The sequence below is a fragment of the Mesocricetus auratus genome, unplaced genomic scaffold (assembly GCF_017639785.1).
Source record: "Mesocricetus auratus isolate SY011 unplaced genomic scaffold, BCM_Maur_2.0 Super-Scaffold_100023, whole genome shotgun sequence".
In the NCBI taxonomy this organism is placed as follows: Eukaryota; Metazoa; Chordata; class Mammalia; order Rodentia; family Cricetidae; genus Mesocricetus; species Mesocricetus auratus.
In genome coordinates, this window is record NW_024429204.1 from 8,395,795 (window position 1) to 8,415,432 (window position 19,638).

General features: G+C 39.1%; 1 long non-coding RNA gene across 5 annotated transcripts in view; it reads right to left on the minus strand.

Moving 5' to 3' along the window:
- Nucleotides 1–19,638, minus strand: part of LOC121133687 — an 81,756-nt gene that overhangs the window by 46,788 nt on the left and 15,330 nt on the right. For 4 of the 5 annotated variants that reach the window (XR_005870645.1, XR_005870648.1, XR_005870646.1 and 1 more), the window contains exon 3: nucleotides 6,135–6,216. The exons of the other annotated variant lie outside the window; for it this stretch is intronic. This is a non-coding gene — a long non-coding RNA (uncharacterized LOC121133687). The remainder of the gene's footprint in view (nucleotides 1–6,134; nucleotides 6,217–19,638) is intronic. 5 annotated transcript variants of the gene reach the window in all.

The following is a 19,638-nucleotide window of genomic DNA, read 5'->3' on the forward strand; positions in this document are numbered from 1 at the left end:
AGAAGTTCTGTAAACCATGTTTACAGACGTTTATCATGAAGAATTGTACCCCTGCTTCCACTAGGGGATAAGAATAACAACTGCTATAAGTCAAATGTTGAAAACCACCTAGTTTTGCTTGTTTTTATTGTGTGTGAATATTGTGTGAATATAATTATATAAAGTATGACCATAAAGAAGTATGTGTGTGCGCACGTGTACATGAATGTGAGCACATGTGCCATCCCGTGCCTTTGGAAGTCAGAGTTCTGAAGAATCATGTAGATAAAATTTCACTACCACTCAATATTAACTTAGACCTAAAAAGTATTTTTTTATTATCTTCGACTGACTTCTTTCTCCTAGAAAAATATCAGTGATTTTCCATGTACTTCTTAAAGACAAAACAATTCATTATAGTTTAATAAGAGGCAGAGACAGAGAAATAGACAGACAGACAGAGAGAGACAGAGAGACAGAGAGAGAGAGAGAGACAGAGAGACAGAGAGACAGAGAGGTCCTGCCTTTAGAGCCAACAGTTTGGAAATTAGATTTTGGTCAGAGTGCAATAGATAGCCACTGAAAATCTTGCAAAACTGTGGTTAAACTCCTGTTTGGAGTGGCAGTACAGTTTAAGATGTAGCACATATCTGCAATTGCTAGGAGTCTCAGCTGGGGTCATCTTTGTAGATCCTTCTACCTGACCCTAAAATTCACCCTCCCCTTTCCTAGTGGGCCATTTCAGTACTCTCCCCCACCCCTCCCCCCATCTCTCATGTTCCCATCCCCATGTGCTGACAGTCCACCATGAAATCTCTCCTCAGGGAGATCTGAGTTTCCCCCTTGGGCCCTCCTTGTTACCTAGTCTCTCTGGGTCTGTGGATTGTAGCATGATTATCCTTTACTTTATAGTTAACATCCACGTAAGTGTGAGTACACATCATGCTTTTCTTTCTGGGTATTGTTTTTTTTTCTAGTTCCACCAACTTGCCTTTGAATTTCATGATGTCATTGTTTTTAACAGCTGAATAATGCTCCACTGTGTATATATATATACCAGGTTCTCTTTATCCATTCTCCAGCTGAAGGGCATGTGGGTTGCTTCCAGATTCTAGGTATTACAAATAAAGCTGATATGAACATAGTCGAGCAAGGGTCCTTGTGAAGTAGATATGTAGCCTCAGTTGGTCATCTCTTGTGACCAGCAAGGCTATCAGTGGAGGGACTGGGACACCAATCTAGCCACATAACCTCCAACCTATAGTCTGTCCTGTCTATGGGTTGTACTTGGGTAAGGGTGGCTCAGAAGTTGAGGAGAGGCCAACCAATGACTGGCCAAGCCTCAGACATACGCAATGGAAGCTAAGCCCAACCCTGATACTCTGGAAGGCCAGGACCCAGAGGCTGGATGGCCCAGAGACCTAGGATAGAACCAAACAAAACTGAAGGAAAAAATGTCAATGGAATGGTGCCTCACGACATTCTGTTACACTCACAGATTGATGCCTAGCCCAATAGTCATCAGAAAGGCTTCATGCAGCAAATGAGGAAAGAGATACAGAGACCCACAGCCAACATTAAGCCAAGCTTGGGGGATCTTGCCAAAGAGACGGGGAAAGATTGCAGGAACCAGATAGGTCAAGGAAACCCGCGGAATCAACTCACCTGGGATCACAGGGGCTCACGGAGATCCAACTGACAACCAGGGAGCCTGCATGGGACTGACCTAGGCCCTGTGTGTGTATGCGACAGTCGTGTATCTTGTTCTTCTTATGGGACTTCTGACAGACAGCTGTCTCTGACTTCTTTACTGGCTTCTGGGACCCCAATCTTCATATCGAGTTGCCTTGCCCAGCCTTAATACAAGGCAAGATGCTTAGTCTCAACTGCAACTGGATATGCCCTGTTTTGTTGATATCCATGGGAGGCCTCCCTTTTCTGAATAGAAATGGAGGAGGATTGGATGGGGGACCAGAGGGGAGGGGAGGGACTGGGAGGAGACAAGGGAGGGGAAACTGTGGTGGGATGTAAAATAAATAAATAAGTTGCTAAAAAAAATAAAAGTAGTGGATGGTGTAAGTTCCATACGGAGAGATTAATGCATGCTGCTCATAGGGCAGAGCTACTGAAATGAAACCAAAATGGGACACCAAATGATGAAGGAAATTAAATACACGAGGGAGAGCTTACAAAGACGCACGTATGACGAGGCAATTAAAAGACAAAAGGCTTCAAGGATGGCTCTGTGTGGGAGAGAGTGGAAAATGATTGGAGAGTACACCTGCCTGACTGAAGTATACCGTTCTGGTCAAACTGCAATGGACTTGGTGTATCAGGATAGAAAGTTTTGGCATTAAGAGATTAGAAATTTCATGTATATTATATAATGAAAGTAAGGTTTCAGAAGCATGAATTTGTGAAGGGGGATCCATTAGAAAGTGGGGAAAGTAATAAAAAATAAAATATGAACAACACAATGAGGCTCAAAATAATATATCTATATATCTATCTCTATATATTTCTTTTCTTTCTTTTTAACTTTAGTTAAACCACACAAAGGTTTTCCTAGGCTTGTGTGATTCTTTCAGTAGCAAATGTGTAAGAAACAAAGGAACTTCAGGATAGATTTAGCTGGAGCAAGGGCTAGCTGTAGGATGGTCCCTTGAGGAAAGTGACAGGAATCAAAACTACTCTGAAGGATTCTACTTGAGAACTTGAATGTGGTTCAGGCTGAAGCTTCATGAGCATGGTTAGGAAGATGGGACACGGTGGCCTTGTGTCATGCGTATGCGTTGATGTAACCACTAGTCAAATTAACGTTCTTTCGGGTCTGAGATGTAGGGGAGTCCCAAGGGGTTGAAGAGCATGGAACGATCACCTGTTGTTAAAATTAAGGTGCAGGCTAAGCAATTTACCACGACTCGGATACAAATAAGCATTCAATGTTGTGTTTTGTTGTTACAATTGTCAAGTAGGAAATGGACTGATTACATATCAACATCTCTGAGAGAAAGGGAGAGTGTGTAACGCATTGAAACCTCCATGCCCTAAAGCATAAAGCCTGGACAGATTTGAGACCTCCCAAAGTAGCATAGAGGTAATTGTATAGTGCCAAAGAGTCCGAGGAGTGGGTCTCATATTCCCCATTCTTTTTTCTTGAGAGCTGGATGACAAGTGTTAGTCACTCCAAGTGTGACTTCCTAAAACATACAGATATTATTAAAAGCTGAGTTTGGGGGTGCATCGGTAGACTTAGTACTTGGGGGGTAGAGAAAGGAGGATCAAGAATATGAGGCCAGGTGGTGGTGGCACACGCCTTTAATCCCAGTACTCAGGAGGCAGAGGCAGGAGATCTCTGTGAGTTCGAGGCCAGCCTGGTCTACGAGTTCTAGGACAGCCAGGGCTTATTTTGAAAACCCAGAAAAAAAGTTTGAAGCCATCTTGAAATACATAGTCAGGACCCTGTCACTTACAAACAAGCACACAGGTGCATTTCTGATATTTAGAGGCCGAATTGTTACAATGCTTTAAAAGTTATTGACAGAAAAAGATTAATCTCTTCTTAGTAAAGTATTGTTATAATTCAGAAATAGTTTTTAAGTTCTTAATATTATATATAATGGATATTAACAGATACTTAGGAAAAAAAGCTTCAGGTTTTCTCTTTTTACTCCTTTGACTACTCACTCTGTAGTTGATCCTGGCCTAGAACTCTCAACCCTTCAGCCATTTAAGTGCTAGCAAGACAGCATATGAAATAAAATATAAATATATCCATTTGTACATATAAACAAGTATGTCCTGTTAACACATTTGGAATGGGCTTCTCTTTCCATGACTATGACACATAAAGGAAAGATACAAAGCGTAATTCTTAGTTATGAGATTTGCTAACCTACTCTGTGTCTACAATAGCTAGAAATAGGTTTAAGCTTAATTTATAGGAAACACTGTGATATTTTATCCAAGCTTATTACTGTAAGGTAAATGTCATTGGTTGTTTTAAAATTAGAATCCAGTCTCTGCAAGTATTCTAAGAGTCTTTTAGCATAAAACTCAAATACAATCAGAAATAGTGAAAAGGATGTGATTATTCAGCACTGAAGAAAACAAGACTCTTGCTCCAAATATTTCATAGCCAACTTTTGACAAATGAGACCCATGGGGGAAGAGGATGATCAGGAGGTGTTAGGATTGGATACAGACATTCACTGTTACATTACAGCTGGGTGATTCAGGAGATCCCAAAGCTAAGGTGTAGCTCCAGGAATCAGGAAGTCCCCTGAGGGCCGTGTATCCATGTGCAAAAATAACAGAATCTGAACACAAGTGTTTGTACTTCATCAGTTAGTCTGAAACTCGATCTTCTTCATTCAAGCCCAGAGAAATGTGCAAAAACAAAACAAAACAAAAAACCCTCTCTAGAAACGAAATATTAGTATTACCATGGATGTGCCCAGTTTCCTAGGCATTCTCCATTTCAGATGTTCTTAATAGAACTCTGACACTGCATCTAATCAATCAATATTAAGGGGGAAGCAACAGGACTTGACATTTCTTCTGGAAAACTACACACGTCAGTATAAAAATCTGGGCATTTGCCACGGGGTTGTTCTGTATTAAGTGAAAACTGCTGTTTAAGAAAACAACCAACTATTTCCTGAAGACGATCTGGAACTTTTATCCAACTTAATTCAACAGGAAAATGCCAAGCAGGATAATAGGCTGCTTTTCCTATGTTGGTATTTATACACCAAATGAAACTGCTTTTGCTTTTTGTGTCTTTGTTCTTTCCGAGACACAGTTTATCCCATATTAAGCATAAACTTAAAACAATAAACTTTTGAAAACATTTAAAAAAACTTAGCCTGAGGGGAAAGAAAACTCAGCTAAAATTTGGGAAAGACTAGGCTAATTGGATAACTAGACACAGCATCCTTCTAGACACTCTGTGGTTGTACTGTGGGTAGCTCACAACTGTTCTCGAGATAGAAGTATTACATAATAGCAGAAAGAAATGCAACTCTTATTAATGCATCCTGATAGGATAGTTATTTGTAGTGCCAGAGTCATCCATGTCTGGATTTCAATATTTAAGAAGGCATTGTATGTAGACTTCCCTTCCTCTATAACACATCGATTTGTATTGGTCAAAAGATGATCACTAACACTATTAATACAATCTGAATTTATTCAGTTTTTATAAGCTATGAACGCAAGTTCAAATTAAAATCTTGTGTGGCGAAGTCACACCGAACGACAGTAGATCAGATGACCATGAAAATGCAAAGACATAGGCATCTATACGTTATGCACCACAACAGCCAAGTCTCTGGTGGCCAGACAAAGCCCACGATTTTCTGTGATTTCACTATTCTCTCCTCCTTTGCCCAGCTTTTGTGTATGGATAACTTTAGGTATTAGTCCTGGATCCTCTTCGATTTTCTGTCTAGACCATATTCCTGAGCTAAGCATTGTATTCACTTACTGGGCTCTACATAGTCGCTTTAGAACACACCCCTCTCCAAGCTCCTTTTGATCCCTACTGGGATATATGCTCATATTAGAATTCAGCTTCCATAGGGTTACATTTCATGAACGTTAATGGGATCACCCACATGGTGATACACTATTTACGCTTTAATAATGATTGCCTGAAGCATCAGAAAGCAAGGCCAGCCACACTAGTTAGTTGTAGGACCTAGGCAGTGGTGGCACATACCTTTAATCCCAGGATTTAGGAGACAGGCAGATGGATCTCTCTGAGTTCAAGGCCAGCCTGGCACATACAAGAGTGAAGACTAGCAGGCTCACACCTTTGGTCCCAGCACTTGGGAACACAGGCCTTTAATCCCAGAACTAGGGAAGTGGATGGAGACAGGAGGATATGGCTGGTTGGAGAGAGGAATATTAGGAGTAGGAGACAGAGATTCAGAGCTTTTGCCTCAGGATTCGTGGAGACAGGATTGCCATTTCAGCTAGGTAGAGGCAAGATCTACTGGCTTGGCTGCTTTACTTCTCTGATCTTCAGCTTGAAGCTTGAACCCCAATATCAGCCTTTTGGTCATTTGTTATTTGTGTTATACATCCATCTTTTCAGGTTGAATACTTTCATTGACTTACATTTCTCTCAGGATAAAATTCAATTTCCTTACCATACTCTACAGGCTTTGCCTCTCCACCTTCTAACTCTTCACGGCTTTCTCAGAGTTCACAGCACGTCTGTTCTTCCGGTTCCTTGGAGTAAGCAATAGCGTTTGATTTATTCAGGGCTCTCCCCGCTCCGCTCTCTCCCCACACTTGTTCCCAAGGACTTGCTTGTCTTCGGGGCCTGTGTCAAGGTGACAAGACCAAGGTCTCATGGCTTCCTCTGAACACCCTACGACCTCTTCTCCTGTTCAGCGAAACCTTTCACACAAATTAACTGTTTCTCTTATTACTGTCTTCTCCCGTCTTCCTTTTCCCCTTCCAGTTTCCTTCCCATCCACGACAGACTCTACCTCACTCATTTCTATATTTCAAATTACGGGTGTTTGTTTTTCTATACCGCCTAGGGAAGCCTGGTTTTCTCCTCAGTTAGATACTTCAAGGACTCATTGTAAATGGAGGTGGAGCTTTTCTTTTGTCCTGATGGTCCAGTTTTAAATTGCCACACAAAAGCTTATGTTAATTACAGAATGCTCAGCCTATTACTCAGGCTTATCAGTAACTAGCGCTCGCATCTTAAATTAACCCATTTCTATTCATCTATATATTGCCTCGTGGCTCCTGGCTTTATCTGTCCTCAAGCATCTTGCTTCTCCGGTGGCTGCTTGCATCTCTCTTTGACTCTGACCTTGTTATTTTCTGTATTGTTAGCTTTGCTTTCTTGCCTAGACTTATTCTGCCTTGCTATAGGTCAAAGCAGCTTCTTTATTAACCAATGAGATTATCCCACAGTAACTCATTAAGTACAAGACTAGGGTCATTCTAACAAGAATGCAAAGAAAAAGGGACAAATATTCCTACTTTAATGATGCTAGAAATGTCACTTGACTTATAGGCAACTTTTTAAAAAGGACTGCTTCTTTTTTTCAAAAAAGGTGGCTTTTTTCAATTTCCTACAAAAATACTCCCCCTACATATATCTGAAGTGAGCTACTTAGAGAAGGGGTTTCAAGGTGTTCTCCAAGTGCAAATGTGGATAGGCATTGAAAAATTTGTATTTTGAAGTTTTTATGATAACAAAAAAACTCTTCAACTATTTTCAATGTTGTTGAGCTTGATATTTATAAAGTAACATCATGAACTTATCATATTTGCATATACTAACAATGCAATAAGTACTTTATGTGGATACTAGAGCTTAAAATATATTTAAGAAAATTTGAAAGATGATCTTAAAAAAGTGCCTTTAAAAAATGAAGGTTCATTTTTCTATACCTATTAATATTAAAAGGAAGTAGACGGAAAGATACAGATTGTTATAAATGAGTTGATAAATGGGAGCATGGAAAGGTTTCACTTGGGGGCAAAGCTGTGTGGAATAGGGAGCTTCATTTCATCACTTTCCACAGGCTAAGTTTAGCACAGTGAGAGCCTGAAGACCATTCTCTTGTCTTTAAGAGACTCAAGAGTCAAACTTTATGGGACAGCGTTTTGGCCTACTCTCTATGAGCTGAGACATTCAGCCAGATGTCTGAGTTAATTTTCTATCTATAAAATTGAATTATGTTTGACCTCAGAAAATCTCGACAATAAGAGTAACTAAAACTTGTGCAGCAGTCAGAATGGAAAGGTCTACTCGGAAGAGGTCAGTATTAATTATTGTTTTACTGTCTGACAATCTCTCACTCTCTCATTCAATGTTTAATATTGTAGGTGAGGCTTGACTCTTGGAAGACTTAAAGGTTATTTTGTTTCTAGCCTGGTTTTTCCTCAAGTCTCTTTGTCTCTATATTTTGAATTTATTTTGAATACTCGTGAAATACTCAGTGGCACTCCAAAATTGGTAAGCTCTATAAGAACAGGTGATACCCCCATTTCAAATATGTCTTATTCCCCTTTAAAGAGCAAAAGTTTCTGTACCAGCTGTGTTTACATAAATTATGAAATTATAAAATTGTGCCTTCTCAATAAAGTTTGTTTTCTTAAGGAACTTTATCAGGCATTCTGCTAACTTAATTTTTGAAAGATCTCAAGAGGAATTTATATGCTATTCTCAAATGCTGTGCTTTTATACATCAAGAATCTTTCTAAGTGATTTGTTATTAGACGAGGCAGTACACTTGCCTCATGTTCTCAGTCTAATGGGAATGTCCCCATCTCATACTCATTTTTACAGCTACATGAATTCATAGCCGAATTATTCTCAACTGCATGTTGCTATGCTCCTTTCTTTCTGAGAGACCGCTGTACTCAAACGTGCATCACATTCTGCTGTGGAACTTCTAGAAATCTTTTTTTTTGTTTTGTTTTGTTTTTTTACGAGACAGGGTTTCTCTGTATTGTTTTGGAGGCTATCGGTCCAGGCCAGCCTCGAACTCACAGAGATCCACCTGCCTCTGCCTCCCGAGTGCTGGGATTAAAGGCGTGTGCCACCACCGCTCGGCTACTTCTAGAAATCTTACAACCCAGCACTCCTGGCTTACTACACAGGCTATTATAATGACCTAACAGACTATCAGAAACAGTGCAAGAAAAATTAAATAATCCTTCAGTCAAAGGAAAGACAAATTTTAAATTTGTCTCAAAGAAAATGTATTCTAGAGAAGCTTTTAAAATAAGTCAGATCAGTAACTACAGCCTCTGGAGTCAGATCAGTAACTACAGCCTCTGGAATATATCATAATTTCTCTCTCTCTCTCTCTCTCTCTCTCTCTCTCACACACACACACACACACACACACAGACACACACACACACACACACACACACAACATGATACCATGATACTCAATGTTAAGTTTCCAATGACTAATAAAACTGATTGAGTTGGCCTCTTCAAAAAATAACTCAAATTTGCCAAAGAGTTGAATTTTTATTTTGGTCCTAAAAAAAGGAACAACCAAAACAAACAAACAAACAAACATCAACAACAACAAAAGCTGAGTTTGCTTCTTCAAAAAATAACTCAAATTTGCCAAAGTGTTGAATTTTTATTTTGGTCCTAAAAAAGGAACAACCAAACAACAACAACAAAAACAAAAAAACCCAAAACGACTGAGTAGCTGATCTAGATAGCTATGTTAGAATACTCAGAATCTCTCTCTTTATGAAACCTTCCCCACTCATACTGGTGCTACTGCTGGAAACGCATTTCCTTTCTGTGGGCCTCTGTTGCCACCCCAAGTGTTTAAGCATGATTTCTCACCTTACCACGGGAATCTCTTCTTACTTCTTTCCTACTAGGTACCTGCAGCTTTTTGTATCAAAGTGCCTACAAGACTTACTAAGTGTGAAAAAAGCTACAGTGTCTTTTAACTTAGATCCGCAAAGTGGGCTAGGTTAATGTAAACAGTAGCTTTCTTTTTTTTTTCTAACTGGCCCTTTCTCCATCTCAATGACGTCACTGTCACTATAATTCTATTACTCTATAACTCTATTACTACATTTAATAGTCCTCATTTTCTATTCTCATCAGCCTTAACCATTCTACTGGGACTTTGATGAGAAGCTAATTTGAGATAATGCATGAAAGCAGTACTACAATTGTGGCCATGTGATAGGACAGATAGAAACACATATTCTGAAGACACTGTGAGTCCTTAGAAGGCAGAGGATATTTACTACCAGACATGGGGACCAGGACAAACCACCATGATTGTCACAGTTAGGAAATCTCACTGTTTCTGGCTCTGTTTTTAGTGTATGATATTCATTTTACACTTTGCTTCTACAAAAAAAAGACCAAATTTAATGACCATTAAAAACCTTCTTAGATAATAGTGTTTTGAAAATAATACCACGGAATACACAGACCTTCTTGAAACTAGAATTTGTTCACTTAAATTAGGTAGATAGCAATCACAGGACTTCTGATTAGATATGACTTCGCTTGAACATGTTCTGACCCTGAACCAATCTAAGGACCAAGTGACTTCATCCTCCATAAAAGGTCTGTTAGCCAGAGTGGAATGTATTATTGTGGATTTAAAATAGACAATGTGGCACCTTTGTCACAATTAAGATGTTTTGAGGGAAACAGCATATCTATTAAATTACAAGTATAACACATTGTGAATTAAATGCTGACATATAGAGATTTGCAAATGTAAATATATGCAATGTAGACTTACATTTGAATTTTACGTTTCCACCATCCTTTATTTTTATGATTAAATATATTAATATTTTATATGAATATACACATATAAATTTAAATTATACTTTAATTTTTCTAGATTTAATTCAAACACCTGTTTTTTTTCTTCCCGTATCTCATTCAACAGATAATTTGTTAAGCCTAAATCTTTCAAGGACATGAATGGACCAAAAATAAAGTACATCAAGCTTTTATGAATTTCAGTATTAAATACATGAACATATATATTGGTAAGGAGGATTTACCAAGCAACTTCTCACATTATTAAAAATCTATATTATATTATAAGCCAGAAGCCAACTTAGACTTTTCTATTTGTTTCTTTTAACTATATTTTAAATTGAAATAGAATTTCACCACTTTTCCCCTTACCTTTCCACATTCTAGCCCCTTTCCCTCCTCCTGATACCCTGCCACAAACCCCTCTCATGTCCCCCCAACTGTCAAAATCATGGTCTTTTTTTGTTGTTGTTGTTTTGTTTGGGAGATAGGGTTTCTCTGTGTACCTCTGGCTGTCCCAGAACTAACTCTGTAGACCAGGCTGGCCTTGAACTCAGAGACCCCACCTGCTTCTGCCTCCCTGGTGCTGGGATTAAAGGCGTGTGCCACCATAATTTATGACCTTTTAAAATAATTCTTTTATTTTTGAGATTATAATTACAGCACTTTTACTTTCCCTTTCTTCACTCCAAACCCTCTCACAAATCCCTTCATGCTCTTTCAATCTTGCAAATCCGTGGACTCTTTCTTCATTAACTGTTGTTACATGAATACACACACACACACACACACACAGACACACACAGACACACACACACACCTACTCATTATGTATAATGTTACTTGTAGGTAGGTTTTCAGGGGTGTCTATTTGTATTGGATAATCAGTTGGTGTCCTCTTCCTATGGAAAACTATTTCTCTCATTTTCACATTCCACAGGTCTTTGTAGTTCTTTCTGTAGGGGTGAGGCCTCATGGACTTCCTGGTCCATTTTGACATATCTATTGTTGTTGTCACTTTTCCACGCACGTTTAGGCAGTCATGATGGTGAAAGCTTATAGATGTAGCTTGTGGCATTTCTAGGTGATAGTCTCAGAGCAAACTCTCTGATCTCTCTTTTCTGTAATGTTCCCTGAGCCTAGGGTGTGTTTGTTGGTTTTTTAGAAGTAATTATATTGTAATCTCAAGAATAAAACGAGTAAGTCAGGCAAAGTTGACAGCACTCCAGGGAGATTTTGCTGAGGGCTTTTCTGAGGAAAGGAACCATTTTCTACCTGGCTTAAGAGAATGTAGCCCCTTGAGCTGGTGGCAACCTATTCTCAACAAACAGTCTGGAAAGGAAGGAAACATGTAAGATGATAGTGAGCACTTTTATGAATTCAGAAGATCTTTGCTCAGAGTTCGTAAGTCACTGAAAAGGTTCATTGCTTCAGGAAAGCAATGTAAATACCCACATAGCAGTACTTTCAAAAGTGCTGTATAAGCACTGACTCAAAAATCAGATGCATAGAAGATGTATTAATGCAATTAAGACTCTGGCTTGAAGGTACCTGTAAGATGACATTTAAAGACACTAAAACCATGAACTTTAATTAATTTCCTCTTAATTTTAATTCTGTATAGTGTTCACAGGGAATATGTCTTTTGTATGCGTGTGTGTGTGTGTGTGTGTGTGTGTGTGTGTGTGTGTGTGTGTGTGTAGGCCAGGGACTGACAGACAGCAGGTCTATCTTTCTCCACCTTATTTTTTTTTGAGTCAGGGTCTCTCACTGCATCTGGATCCTACCATTTCAGCTAGTTTGGCAGGACACCAAGCTCAAGGAACATCCTGTTTTCATCACCCCCTTCCAGGGTTAGAGTTACAGAATCTTGCTGCTGTATCTGACTTTTTATAGATGCTGGGGACCCAGAGTCAGGTCCTTATATTTGCATAGAAAGTCCAATGGGCCATGCCACCAGCTCCATAGAATAGACTTCCAGTGGAGGAAATGGAACCCCAACCCAGCCAGATAACCTTTGACCTACAATTTTCCTTGCCTATAAGATATGCCTGGGTACAGGTGGCACAGAAATTATGGGAGTGGTCAGCCAATGGTCCAGCTTGAGACCCATACCATGAGAGGGAGCCCACTGCTGATATTGTATTGAAGGCCAGGACCCAGAGATTGGACAGCCCAGAGACCTGGGATAGAACCAAACGTGATCGGCAAAAAACAAGAAAGCCAATGAAATGATTCCCAATGAAATTCTGCCATACTTACAGGTTGTTGCCAAGCCCAGTTTTCATCAGAGAGGCTTCACCTAGCAACTGATGGGAACAGACGCAGAGATCCACAGCCAAACATTCGGCAGAGCTCTGAGAATCCTGTTGAAGAGGGCTAAGGATTGTGGGAACCGGAGAGGTGAAGGACACCACAAGGAAACCTACAGAGTCAACTAACTTGGCTCAGAGACGCTCACAGAGACTGTTAACCAGAGAGTTTGCATGGGACTGTCCTAGGCCCTCTGCATATATGTTACCGTTGGGTAGCTCGGTCTTCTTGTGGGACTCCTAATGGAAGGAGCAGGGAATGTCTGACTCTGTTACCTTCTTTTGGAACTCTTTCCTCCTACCGGATCACCTCATGCAGCCTTAATAGGAGAGTAGGTGCCTAGTTTTGCTGTAACTTGATATGTCATGCCTGTCTGATGTACATAGGAGGCCTGCCCTTTTCTGAAGAGAAAAGAGGATGAGTGGACTGGAGTGGGTGAAAGGAGAGGTTGAGAGGAGAGGAGTAAGAGAGGGGAAATTAATTAATTAATTAAAATAGCCCATGTAAAAGGGGAATAAATTCAGTTCAACTATTTTGCAAAAAATTAATACAATGATAATATTAATTATTTGTATTTTTCTATTTGAGCATAAATATATTGAGATAATTGATATGGTGATTTGTAGTTTACAAAGCAATCTGTGTGACCATCTGTAGTTGCCCATAAAACTATGAGCTCAGATTACTATCAAACTAGATTCTTATACATAAGAAAACTCAGAGAAGTTAGCCAATTTATCTAAAGAAAATAATGTTGGCTGCCTTTAACTTGGATTTTCTTATCTTCAAGGCTGGTCTTATTGTATTTAAGGCTACAATGAGACATAATCCTATTAAGTATATTAATCCAGATTTCTTTCACTTTTTATTAGTCAATATATATTATGCATATGGATGCTTTGCCCACATGTATGTCTGTGCACCCTGGAAGTGGAGTAATGGCTGGCTAGGAACTGTTATCTTCATGCTAGGAATAACCCAGAGTCTCTGGAAGAATCATCGATGCTCTTAACTGACAAGCCGTCACTCCAGTCTCACTAGAACTGTATTAATAAATAAAAAGTATGTCATCGGATACAGGGATGTGATGGATACTGTGAGGACAGGAGAATGTTTGAAAATGGGGTAGAGTCATCCTAGTATATATCCTGAGCAACAGGCCAGAATGAGGAGGTCACTAAGGCTGGAGCATGGAGAAACAGGAGAGATTAATAGACAGTGACAACGACAAGAGACTAGACAGTTAGGATGCTGTATTGCCATTTATTCAGAGTATGACGGAAGCTATGGGATGAGGTTTAACAGAAATATTAAAAGAACTTCAGCACTGAAAGGTAGAGATAGGAGGATTGCTGCAAATCGGTGGCTAGCCCGGGGCCCCATGGTGAGTTTGGGGCCAGCTGGGCTTCATAGGAGACCCTGCTGTCTTGAAAACTGCAAAGCATGAACCAAAACTCATTTTTGGAGTTTTACACAAGCTAGCATGATGTGAGAAGTTGTAATAATAAAGATGTGAGAGATGTGTGATAAGAAGTGGTAAAATTGTGTATACCTTTCAAAGACAGGGTGAACAGAATATGCTGACAGCTGGGATTGGGGGGTAAGAGGAAGGTGATGAAGTTCTGGCTCGAAATCCTAAAAGGATGGGGTTGCAGTTACTAAGGAAGGGGGACTACTGGGGAAGCTGGCATAGAACGGATGAAAGATTAGAACATCAGGAATTTGGTTTTAGTCATGGTAAGTATGAGATGCACATTAGACATCTAGTTGGGGGCATTAAGTAGGCAGACAGACATAAGTCTGAAGTCAAAAAAGAAAAGTCAACAGAAGAGGGGTGACATTTAAAGTTCTGGAACTGTGTGAGACTATTAAGAGTGAGTACGGAGATGTTAGGTGAGGTTTGCTTTACCCTTTCCTGGGAAGATGTGAACTAATGCCTAGTCATCTCTGACACAGCACCAACACCAGACTAAAGACACTCTTCTCACCAAGTTTACCTCCCTGAACCAATGAGTTTATTTACATTAGCATAGATGAAGGGTTGCCTACAACAGCATGGGCAACTTACGGGCTGTTACGCCACTGAATAAAACACTCCCAGCATCCCCAGCAACTGCTCATAGAGGGATATGACCTCCTCAGCCTCACCCATGCTACCTCTAGGGTCCTCCCTCCATCCACAAAGGAAGAACCTTGGGCCTCGTCTTGTAGGGATCTCATATGGGCACCCACAGGAGCTTTGTTTTCAAGACTACACCAGTCACATCCCTGGTACAGTTTCCCAGTACTAACTCAGGTTTAGAGTCTTTCAGTACTTACAGGTCAAAGACATATGGGAAGAATGGATAAAGACCTGCAGAACAGGAGGGAAACAAAGAAATAGGGTGTCCTGGGAGTGACTATTGAAATGATTAGAGCTGAGGTAACATGAGGACTAAAAATGGACCACTAACTTCAAAAGGGAGCAGTGTTTGTAGCTTTGTTGATGACGTGTTTAGAATATAGGGGAAGATTTACCAAGTTCATATGGGAGTAACAACTGTGTTTTTTTTTTTTTTTTGTAGCCAATGTTGAGCTTTGTTTTGTTTTTACTGTTTTTTTTTTTAAACATGAATAGGCTGGGCTGGGGAGATGGTCAGTGAGTAAATAATCCAATGCCCATCCTGATGACCTGACTTCAATTCCTGGGAACCCACACAGTGAAAGGAGAGGAGCAACTTCTGCATATGCAGAAATAATAAAAATCAAGAACAATGAAATGTGGAAACAGAATTAAGTATGACTGTTATGGGAGAGTGAGACACTTAGGAACAGATAGGACACACCCAAGACAGGGTTTAGGAGTTTCAAGAGGGTTCTGCTTAAGTGTTTTAGTAATAGCTAGATTTGTGATTTTGGTGGCTTCTGAAGTTACAATGTTCAAAGGGCTTTTTAAAAAATTCATTGTTCACACAGATCAAATTTTATTATGTAACTTACTATAATGTATATGTTGCCTCTGTGTATCCGCTGCCAGAATTGTATTGATATTCTACTCTGTATTGATAGCTTGGATTCTCAGACTATTCCATAGATGCTTTTGCATTAAGTAGTAAAGACATAAAATCTAGGGCATCTCTGTAATAGGTGCTCAGAAATCTAAAAATATGGATCCATGGATCCATTCACCCAGAAATGTTTTTCTTGGCAGTACTCAGATTAAATAATTAAATCAATTAAATCAATAGTCTCATGCATGCAAAGCAAGTAGTCTACCATTATGCTCCAACCCCAACCTAACCCTAAAATTTTGTTTGTGAATCTACTTAAAGAAAAAGTATCATTTAAAAAACAGATTCTGTTTTAGAATTTTAGTCATAGGATTTATCTGCACAATAAATTAAATAATTCATGTATCTAATAATGAAATTGACTAAATAAATTATGACACATCAAAAATTCATTGTTCATACTTACTGTATACGGTACTATGTCACACAAGAACGTTCTCATATAAGTATATGTTGTATGCTGAGTACAGTTCCTTCCCCATATCTATCTCCCTCCCCTGCCCATTCCCATTCAGCCTTTTTGTTTCCATGATAATTTCACTCATGCTTTCATGTCCTATACATATGAGTTTATAAAACCTAGAAGGCTCATATAGGAGAAATCACATGATCTTTATTTCTGAGACTTGCTTAATTAGCTGAATATGGTGATTTCCAGTTATGTCCATTTTTCTAAAAACAATAAAATTCAATCTTTGTGGCTGAAAAAATTCCATTGTGCACATGTGCTTTATTTTTCTTTACCCAGCACTCTGTTTTATGTTGCTTCTGTAATTTAGCTGTTGTACATAAACAATAACATGCAAGTTATGATGTATTGACTTGGACTCCGTTGGGTAAATACTTATAAATGGTATATAGCTAGATCATGGGGTATATCTATCCTCCTTCCCACGTAAATAGTAGCAGATAAGGGCTTCCTTTTGCAGAGCAAAGCAGAGCAGTGAAGAATTCTGGAACATTCTAAGCTGATTATAAGAATTTGGTAAAAAAAAAACACTCTTTGTTTTCACTACAGTGCTGTACAACAATATCCCAAGCCCTCGGGCCTTACACATCTAAATCCTTTCCAGATCTCTTAAGAGAAATTAAATAAAAATAAGTCATGCATAAGAAAGTAAGGGAGTAACACCTCTCACGAATGTCCTACATAACCACCCTGGTTACAATTGCTATTGTTAAGCACCAAGCTTGTCTTCTTTCTCTATTTCAAAGAATTTCATTACAGACTTTCAGCATCTTTATTTCCTTTCACTTTTATTATACTCTGTTTTTTTTCCCGTTCTTTTATTAGGCTTATGGAGACTTTTGGAGGAGGATGAAACAGAAGCATTTTTAACCACGAGTTTTCTCCTCATCTCATAAAATAGAAACTCAGACTCCAGTCTACTTTTTATTAATATATTCATGTACACAGTGATAGATTTCATAAAAAGAGTATAGTATATGCTTTGACTGTGTCTGTCTCCCTAACTCTCTTCTCTCTACCTTTCTTACTGATTTCTTTTTCCCAAATAGTTCCCCATTATGCATGGAATGCATGGAGGCTTATTTCATTCATAAAGATAATCACATATGTGAAAATGTATGAATGTGACTTATTCCATTTACTAAGACCTATAGGTCAATCCATTTACCAGAAAATTAATTTCACTTTTCTTTAGAATGTAATAAGACACTGTTATGTGTATTTACCACACTTTCTTTAATTATCTATTTGTTGATGGGCAACAAGGTTGACTCCATTACTCAGCTACTGGGCATAGTTCTGCAATAAGCATGGATGTGTATTTCTTTCTGTAACATGCTGACTTAGATTACTATAGGTAGGTATTCTTCCAGGAGTGGTATAGTTAGCTCATATGGTAGTTCTACTTTTATTTGTTTGGGGAACATCCAGAATGATTTATATAATGACTAGACTAATTTCATTCCCACCACCTGTGTATAACTATTTTGTCTACATTCTTACCAACATTTTTTATTGTCTTTTGAGGACAGCTGTTTTGATGGGGTTGGGATGGAATTCCCAATGTACTTTTGGCTTGCATTTCACTGATGGCTAAAGATGGTGAACAATCTGACTAGATATCCGAACTTCATTTTTTGAAAACTGTTTATTTCATTTGTCCAACTACTTATTAGATTGCTAGATATTTGGAATTTACTTTTAAAGTTACTAATACAGTCTACATATTATTCCTCTGTCAAAGGTAGAGCTGGTAAAGGTTTTATCCCATGCTGTAGGCTATCTTTTCACCTGATGAATTGTCTTTGGTCCACTTTTTTTTTTACCCATTTATTGCATGTGATGAAAGACAGGGACTAAGCTAGATGTGACCCCTAATCTTGGTTGTCAACTTGACTATATCTGCATTTCACAAACCCAAGCAGCTAGACAAAGTTCTGAAGGGTTTTCTTGACTTTATCGTTTGAGGTGAGAAGATCCACCCTATATCTGGGCTACACATTCTGTTAACAGCCATATAAAATCACACAGAACATGCAAACTTTTTTTTTTGCCTGCTTATGTTCACTTGTGGCTAACAAGGTCATCTATTCTTTTCCCAAGGCATTCCTTCACTGGTGGTAGAATTTACTTCATTTGGAGTCCAAAATAGACTCAATACTAGCAGCTCTCTAGGGCTTCCATGGAATGTGAGCACCAGCTTGGGACTAGCGCGATATTCAGTCTTATGAGCTGAAAATTAAGCGATCCCTAGCCTTTCCAAAGGGACATATCCATTTTTGGACTCCTCAGACCACAGCCTGTCAGCCACTTTCATATAAAATGCAGTGTGATAATATAATAAACATAATATAATATAAAATGTTGTGGTTTGAATCGGAATGGCCCCAGTGGCTCATATGTTTGCAGTTTTGGTTCCCAGTTGGTAGAACTGTTTGGTAAGGATTAAGAAATGTGGGTTTGTGTGTGTATGTGGGGGTGTTAATGTTCCAGTGCCACCCCTTCCTGCACCATGATGGGTTTTACCTCTCAGAAACTGTAAGCCTCAAGTAAGCCCTTTCCTTTATCAGCTGCCTTGGTCACAGGGTCTTAACGCAGCAAAGACAAGTAACTAAGACACTAGCCATACGATCACCAGGTAAACAATTGGTATTCTACATAAATGTGAGTTTTAACGTGTGAAATAGGACCCAGTCTATGATAGTTTACTTTTAGTGACGTGTCGATAATTTTCTCATTTTCACATCATGTTAATGTTCTGAATTCAAGCTTATTCTTCATTTGGAATTTTTAAATTTTGGTGGCAATTATTTGGTGGTATTATTTAAAAATGGTCATACACGGCATTTTACTATGTCGGGGCAGTATCACTATCTGCGAAATCTACTTTTAAAAAAATGGAACTAAGGGGCTGCAAGATGGCTTAGCCCGTAAAAACTCTTGCCATACACACCTGAGGACCTCATTCAGTTCCCGGAAACCACACAAAAGGCTGTGTGCAGAGAAGTGCACTTGCTATCCAAGCGCTGCTATGGAGGTAAAGACAAGAAGAAAACTGGCTAGATCCTTGAGCAGGGGAGGAAGGAAGACAGAGCCTGGCTCAACAAACTGGAAGGGGGGGGCCAACTCCAGAAAGCTGTGCCCTGATCTCTGTGTGGGCGCTGTGGTGAGCTGGTGACAGCCCACATGCTTTACACAAATTTGAACACAGCAAATTATTAATTATAAAAATTTTTAAAATCAATAAAAATAACTCAGTTGTTCCCCAGTTTCACCAACATGACTGCCTAAAAATGAAGCAAACTAAGACACCAACGACAGGTAAGCCAAAGTTGATGAGGAGAAGACCAGAAGATCTCAACCCTACACAAAGAACTACAGGCAAATAGGATACTGAAAGAGGATTATTCTTCCCCAGGTAAAATACATAATTGATTATTCAATATCAATGTTCATCCATCCCTGACAACAAACATACAGGTAACATTCTACAGATGGAGCTAGTTACATTTAAAAATATATAT